This window comes from Scardinius erythrophthalmus (genome assembly GCF_964197995.2).
Source record: "Scardinius erythrophthalmus genome assembly, chromosome: 20".
Classification (NCBI taxonomy): domain Eukaryota; kingdom Metazoa; phylum Chordata; class Actinopteri; order Cypriniformes; family Leuciscidae; genus Scardinius; species Scardinius erythrophthalmus.
The window spans coordinates 31818756-31826405 of NC_138240.1; the positions used below are offsets into that span (position 1 = coordinate 31818756).

The following is a 7650-nucleotide window of genomic DNA, read 5'->3' on the forward strand; positions in this document are numbered from 1 at the left end:
TGACCTATTTAAGAAAGGACTGTGTGGTTATATGAGACAAAGTAGTTTTAATCACAAATTTAAAGCAATGTGTGGTGAAAATCTACATGCGGTTCTATCAACTGTGGACAGTGGTCCAGGCTAAATTAATCCTGATCCCACTACAATTGGGGTATCTAATGGGGTGGTGTGTTGCAGTGGTTAACGCTCAGGGTTGGAAACTGGAAGATGTTTGGATCGATGCCCTCAAGAGGTGAGCCATAAATCAACACCATTGTGCCCTTGAGCAGGGAACTCAAACCCCAGTTATTCCAGGGGAACTATCCTTGTAATAAGCTCATGGCATCATTCTGTGGTGACATCACATGAAACAGCCGAAACAAAAGCAGCCCTGGTCGTGTGGAAATGCATTATATTACAAAACTGTACATTCAATTTATAGATTTAAAAGTTTGTGGTCAGTAAGAAAGTAAAAAAAAAAAAGAAAGAAAGAAATGAATACTTTAAATCAGCAAGGATGCATTCAATTGATCCAAAGTGACAGTAAGGACACGAATTTTTTTTTTAAAAGATTCTATTTTAAATAAATGTTCTTTTAAAATTTCTGTTCAAATATTCCTGGACAAATAAGTATCATGTTTTCCACAAAAAAATATAAAGCAGGAAAACGTCAGTTACTATTATAACCTCCATTCCCTGATGGAGGGAATGAGACGTGGTGTTGAATTCTGACATTAAGGGTCGCACTTGGGAGCCTCAAACACCTCTAATACTTCAGAAAAAGCCAAGGAGAATTGGTGAGTGGAATTTGCATGCGCCACTCCTCCAGACATACAGCTATAAAAGGAGCTGGCGTGCATCCACTCATTAGCCGCGTTTCCACTGTCGGGCCAGGGCCGGGCCGTGCTAGTGCGTGCTAGGGCCAGTCGCGTTTCCACTGTCACTTCCTGGGCTTGATCGGGGCTTACTCGGGGCCAACGGCCAGGATTTCTGGCCTGTCGAATACCTTGGGCCAAAGCGGGCCAGCTCGGGCTAGAGGAGTGGTTACGAACAGAGGTTCACCTGAGTCGGGAGACGGCAGCGCCGGATGATTCTGTCAGCATTAAAGACTTTTAAAATAATTGAACTCGCGTTCATGTTTGAATGCCTTTTGTTTGTGATGCAAAAGACTATGCGCGCTAACCATTACCATAGTAAACATAGTAAACGCTTGAAGATACGCATAGTAAAAAAACATAGTGAACGCTTGAAGAAATCAGACCAATCATAAAGGCTATCACAGTCATGTTTTTATTTGATCTGTCAGTAGCCTACGTCTCGTCTCTTTATACCGGAACTATCATAAAATAAAGCAACTTTTTTTCGGGAGCTTCCTCTGTTTCTCTGACTGAAAATATCTGTATGGGAGTCGAGAGAGTGCTAAAGCTCCTCAGGTCGTATTTTTGGTGGCATATATTTGTAGAAATTATCATTCTTTATAAATGTGATGTAAATATGTCCTGTAACTACCAGATAAACAGAAACAGACACGACTGAAGAAGTAAGTGTGTCCTTTCTTTAATAGACCTAACGGTAATTTATTTCTGAGTGACTAATGTGCAATTTTGACAAATTAATTAATTATGATCAATTTATCACTTTTTATTGTAAACCTGTGGTAAAACATCGATGCTTGGTTTTTTAAATATTCAAGTAAACAACAAAAATGCCAGCAAACGGCCGCTTTTATCATGTTTGTTTTCAACGCTGTTTCCAGTGATTTCTGATTAGTTTTCTGATAAAACTTCCATTTGTTGGTGAAATGATGGGTTAGTGTGACGTTGTTCCAGAGAGGCGTGTTACGGGCGTGTTTTAGTGAAGCGCTGTGGAGCTTCTGGCCCGACAGTGGAAACGCAGGCCCGGTGCTATTAGCCTGGCACGGCCCGTTTAAAGCCCTGGCTCGCACTGGCCCGACAGTGGAAACGCGGCTATTCAGGTTTGTGCTAAGCAGCCGAGAGTGTGTCCTGGCCATCCAGCAGGAAGTGGCAGGAGGGACACCCACGTCTCATTCCCTCCATCAAGGAATGGAGGTTACAATTGTAAACGAGACATCCCCTGTCAGCCACTTCTGTGTTCAATGCTGACATCAGGGGTTCCTTTGGAGAATGGCACAACTGTTGAACTGAGTTACAAGGTTCTGGTGATGCATATGTTGGCAAACCACTGTGTGCCATGTAACAAGTGCACATCGTAAACCTACCCAGTGCCCTACGTAAGCCGTGTAGTCCTTTGTGCCATTCGGGGACAGTACTTACAATTGGAATGCGTTTTAGCCTAACTTCCTTGACCCTTTCTGTTCTTCTTTTTTTGGGGGGATCTACAGCTGATGCAGACCATAGCATTGAGGAAGCGTTCTTCCTACCAGGTGGGGAGGTTAGAATGTGGAGAATACATCACATGGACTTACAGCCAGGAAGTACCTCACAAAAAAGTCCCTGCAATAGGCCCTACATGAAAGGGGGAAACTACTACAATCGATTGGAGGCAGAGACGGAGCTCTGCCTAGGGGAAGTCACAGGTTTACCATTAGGGAAACCGTATCATGGACAATCCATCATATGGGATTACCATCTGGGAATCACTACATATGGGAATCTAGCGCCAGTATACAGGCTGACCGAAAGGGCATGCTTCACGAGCCCTTGTCCTGCTGTCAAATTCCTCAACTGAATTTGATTGCCGCAGGGGTCTGACTAGGGAACGTGGACAAAAAGCGCACGTTATCGCACTTAGGGGAGACGAAAGGCACTGTGTGCAAGTAAAGCACCCAGCCAGTTGCACGCAGTTCACCTGCTCGTACCTGACAACATAGAGGATGAAACTGGCTCAACCTGGAGATTGTAAAATTTTGCGGAGGTATTAGGTGTCACCCAGCCCGTCACTCTGTAGACATCTGTTAGAGAGGCGCAGTTGGCTAGCGCCCAGGAGAATGTGCTCGGACACCAAAGGGGCAGGACGTTTCCCTGTGCCTGATATGCCATGGCAATCACATCCACAATCCAGTAGGCCAACTTCTGTTTGGAGACAGCTTTCCCCATTGTTGTTCCCCAACATTGTCTCTAGAGCTTTGCGTATAGTCCAAGTAAATATACTTGACACAGCAACTATAATGCTGGGTCTGCCTCGTCTTGATGCAACGCTTGCAAGTTTATCATTTGATATCTAAAAGGGGTAGTGGGAACTTTGGGCACATAGGCTGGTCGGGGTCTCAGGATTATGAGTATGCTAGACCTAACTCAAGGCACATCTCGCTGACAGAAAATGCCTGCAGGTCGCCCACCCTATTGATGGAAGTTAGTGCAGTCAGGAACACTGTCTTCAATGAGAGTGCCCTTAGCTCGACTGACTCCAGTGGCTCAAAGGGAGCTCTGTGTAGGCCCATCAAGACAACAGAGAGATCCCATGATGGAATAAGGCATGGATTGAACCTCCTGGTGCCTCTAATGAAACTGATGACCAGGTCATGCTTCCCTAAAGACTTACCATCCACTGCATAGTGATATGCCACTATAGCGGCCACATACACTTTCAGGGTGGAGGGGGACAGCCGACCCTCGAACCGCTCCTGCAGGAAGGAAAGCACTGACCAGACTGCCCATCTCTGTGGGAAAAACACCAGTTAGCGAACAGACTCCACTTCAAAGCATAGGCAAAGCACTGTTGGTGATAGCCCACTCAAGTCGTCCAGATCCCATCTAGGGGCCAGACGTGGAGGTTCCAGAGGTCCACTTTAGTCAGACTGGGTGAGAGCCCAGTCGAGTCCTCATCCGATAACTCATCCTCATCCCGAGCCCCCAATGAGAAATCAGGTGCAACATGTGACACAATGTCAAACTCATCCAGAGGCTGAGGTGACTCCCTCTCTGACCAGAAAGGAGAGCCAAAACAGCAACATCACCATGGTCATGTTCTCTCAGTTAGAACATGAACCATCCACAAAAGCTTTCTCAGCGTGTGAACGACCCAGACACATAAGGCAGCGCTCATGGCCGTCCGAGGCTGACAGGTATTGACCGCAACCAGAAACACACAGGTGGAAAGACATCTTTAAAAAGACGCTCTTCGTCTGTGTTTTGCTCTTTCAGAGGAAACTGCTCTTTTTTTCTTGCTGAAGCTTTCAGGGGAACTCTCTGCATTTATCTGTGTCAGTGTGGTAGAGACCGCTGTGATGCGACGTATATTCAGATGAATCTGTTTCCTAGCAGAGATGTATAAGAAATGGCAGAGCAATTGCTTCAACACCACTCGGCTCCGAAGAACAAATTTGAATAATTGCGTGCAAACTCCTTTTATACCCGTTTATCCGGGGGGGTGTTGCATGCATTTCCACTCGGCAATTTTCATTGGCCTTTTCTGAAGTATCAGAGGTGTTTGGGGCTCCCAAGTGCGACCCCTAGTGTCAGAATTCCATACCACATCAAATAGGGAACTATATTCAACATTGATAATAAGAAATGTTTCTTGAGCAACAAATCAGCATATGATTTCTGCTGAAAATTTAACTTTGTCATTACAAGAATAAAATTTTTACATTACAAATACATTTTAACAAATATTAAAATATAACTTTATTTAAATTGTAATATTTCACATTACTGTTTTTACTGTGTTTTTGATCAAATAAATGCAGCCTTTGACTGAAAAAACTGACCATAAACTTTAGAATGTTTGTGTAAAATATTTTATATTTATTTTTTAAATAAAATTTCACACCACAGAACTATTTGAGACTATAGCACCTAAAATACATGAATATTCATTCACATTTTAAGTCTTGATGCTGAAAAGCATTTTCTGTTAATGTCTATTTTACTTGTCAGTTACCTACAAGCATATTTACATTTCTGTCGGGACCAGTATCGTCAAATACGATGGACAATTAGCATACAGTTTGGATTGGCAGGATGGTTCTGTTCTTGGCATGAACTCCCTGCGCATTCATGCAGCCTAGCATGGATGAGAGCAGCAATAACCCCCCTTAGGGGAAACAGAACAGAACCAACATGAATGTATTGCTGATATCATTAATTCAAGATTTTAAGTACAACATAATTCGAGAATTTATTCTGATTCAAGGGGAATTAGAATGCCAAATCCTGATTGGACGAGAGGAGGAGCTGGGGATGGAGGAGGGAATTAGCTCCTGAGAACGCGATAGCTGCTGACAATACTGAGGGAGCTTATGTATACGGTGATGGGCGTCGTATTCCTATAGGTAGACGTGGATCAGCTGAGAGTCAGCGTGACTTGCCAGAACTAACGCTACGCTTGATAATTAATGTAAAATTAATTACTTTAGCTTTTTCAAACTGCATATTTTATACATTTTTAAAATAGTTGTTAAAATATGTTGTAACAACATATCATATTACAGTAATTAATTTGGAGATTAGGTGCTTTAAAAAATTAAATCTATAACAGATTACATTTTAAATGGAGAATATGTATTCAAGTAAAATTTGGGATAGGCGCAATAAGCATTTGCTTCTGCCTATTCCATTTCAGACTTTATGTTGATTTATGTCATCATTTGTTAAATGTTTAAATGTCTGAATAAATAAATCTGAATCTGAATCTGATTATTTGAAAGCCTATATTACTTGTATACTCGTATGAACACTCACATGTTGCTTGTATTTCAAAACAAGTCTGTTGCAACATTGCCTGTCTATTACTGAATGGAAGACATTAGATTCCAGAAGAGCTAATTACTCTCTTCTGTCTTTTGACAAGAGAGATTTGCTTTGCCTATAAATGCCATCTTCACACTCTATAACATTTAGATCAGGATATAAGTAGGGTTTTGAGCTCTGAACAACTGTTGGCTAAATATAAATCTCTCAAAGTATATTGGGATAGGAGATGGTGATGCACACACGTCAGCAGTCAGGAAGCAGTTTGCTATCATTGTTTGTCACAACGTCCAGGCTAGATGCCAAAATGTCCATTCATCTGAAGGAGTATGTCATGTGGAAGTCATTGCACAAAAAAAAAAAAAAAAAAAAAAAATTGCGAGACAAGCTGCAACATTTGTCTAGGGAATTCAGCACAATCTAGATGTTTTGTGATGCCTTTTTATCAACAACTTTCCACACTAAAATAATTTTTTAGTGGATTTTTGAAGCTCCGAACAAGGCCAAAATGATTAAGCTTCACACAATAGCAATTAATTTAGAATTATTCATGCATGTTATAAATCACTTGCACACACTACAATAACACTGAAAACACTGAAAATTCAGCCTTGCCATAACAGGAATAAATGGCATTTTAACATTTTTAAATACATTTTTCTTATTTTAAATTGCAATAATATTACTGTTTAACTGTATTTTTGATGTATTTTCAATGCAATAATTCAAGCTCTTAAATTTCGGGTTATTTTTGCTCTGCACATAAAACAAATAAAGCAGACAAATTGCATCAGGGAAACTCTGGAAGGTCGTTGAAGTGTCCGGCCCTCCAATGCATCCCAAAATTGGTCCCAGAGGAACTCTGAGTGGAAAAGCCTCTGATTCCAATAAAACAAGCTACAATAAAGCATTCCCACATGCCAGCTCTTCTGACACTCCAGGTTTGGCTTACCTTCCAGGGAGAGGCTGGATTCCCTCAGTTGCACTCATGGAGGCCAAAGGTGATCCAGGGCAAAGCAGCAGCGAGAGGGGAGAGGATGTGTCGGTCCTCAGACTGAGGCAGAAAGAGCGCAAGACTGGAGCTTGGAGAGACTGCGCAGAGCAAGCCAGCGTCTGACACGCATACAGACACACTGATGGAGAAATGTGGGTCCACACTCACTCACACACACATCCACACAGGAGTAAGGACAGTTTGGACAGGCAATTGCAGAGATGTGATGTGCATTGGGCTTGACTCACTTATTCAGGCTGCACACACAAACACTCTCTCTCTCAAATGTTTTTCCCGTATGGTATGAAGAGTGGCTCAGTCCAGAACGCTGACAGTCCAAGCATGGCAAGAAAGACACTGAGACTGAGGTTGTACACCTAAACAGCATGGGTTCTCTCACTTTCAATCTTACTCTCTCGCTCACTTATTTCCCTCCCCCTCGGTATCTTTCATCCTAGATATATACATGTCTCTCCACCGGGTCCACCCCTTTTTTTCCTACCGTTCTGCTTTTATATGTCTTTCCTTTGCCTCCTGTCTCTGATTCGCTCTCTTTCTACTGGGTTTAGTGACACTTTCCCTGAACTTAGCACAATTCTTTTTGACAATCTTTGCTGCCACACTATGTTTAACATGAGTATGGGATATAAACATATGAACATATTTCATATATAAACATGTTTTTGATGTGTAAATCAAATCACTATAAAAATGATTTGGTGCCAACTGCAGTTAAATTATTAAATAGACAATTCCAAAACTGGATTGGATAGTTGCAGTATTTTCTTCAGTTATTTTGTGTTATTGTACAGTATTTATTGTATGTTATGTCCAATGTTGAGCACTGGCCATATCATGGTTGTCCAGGACAAATTTCCCACAAATGGGACAATAAAGCCTATTCTATAATAATAATAATAATAATAATAATAATAAAGTAATATCACAAAATAAAGTGCTGTACACTCCCAATAAAAAGTTGGGGGTTGTTAAGTTTTTTGAATG

At 41.7% G+C, this 7650-nt stretch overlaps 1 protein-coding gene across 2 annotated transcripts in view; it reads right to left on the bottom strand.

Moving 5' to 3' along the window:
- Nucleotides 1–7080, bottom strand: part of opn7d (opsin 7, group member d) — a 65017-nt gene extending 57937 nt beyond the window's left edge. Inside the window, exon 1 of one of the 2 annotated variants that reach the window (XM_081350040.1) lies at nt 6894–7080. The gene's annotated coding sequence lies outside the window, so the exon portion shown is untranslated. Of the gene's footprint in view, nt 1–6603 lie in introns of both variants that reach the window. The other variant, XM_081350039.1, reaches the window with a different exon arrangement.
- Nucleotides 7081–7650: the final 570 nt, after the last annotated feature.